The following is a 307-nucleotide window of genomic DNA, read 5'->3' as shown; positions in this document are numbered from 1 at the left end:
CGGCCAGCCCGGGTTATCAGCTCCGCGGCCGCGGAGGGGAGCGCCGGGCTCCCTTCTCCAGATTACAAGCCTTTGACCGATGAAGGAGGAGGAGGGGGGAAAGAAGATAAAGCCAACTTCCTCCGTTGGTCGTCTCCTCTCTGAGCAAACCATCCTGTTGAGCTAATTCCCCTGTCGGCGCACCCGAAGTCCCGTCTTTAGACCCTTTGGATGTGTGGCCAGGAATAACAGAGGGGATGGGATGGGTGTGTGGAGAGAGGAAAGGGAGGGAAGGGGGAAGAAAGAAAGAGAGAAGGGGGGAGAAAGA

General features: G+C 58.0%; 1 protein-coding gene across 1 annotated transcript in view; it reads right to left on the bottom strand.

Annotated features, from left to right (window-relative positions):
- LOC104273922 (T-box transcription factor TBX5-A-like) overlaps nt 1-307 on the bottom strand; it is a gene marked incomplete at both ends in the record, with an annotated part of 9,506 nt that overhangs the window by 8,243 nt on the left and 956 nt on the right. The gene's annotated exons all lie outside the window — the stretch shown is intronic.

This window comes from Apaloderma vittatum, unplaced genomic scaffold (assembly GCF_000703405.1).
Source record: "Apaloderma vittatum isolate BGI_N311 unplaced genomic scaffold, ASM70340v1 scaffold40435, whole genome shotgun sequence".
Lineage (NCBI taxonomy): Eukaryota > Metazoa > Chordata > Aves > Trogoniformes > Trogonidae > Apaloderma > Apaloderma vittatum.
Note: the sequence above shows the minus strand (reverse complement) of the source record. Positions and strands in the feature narration are given on the sequence as shown.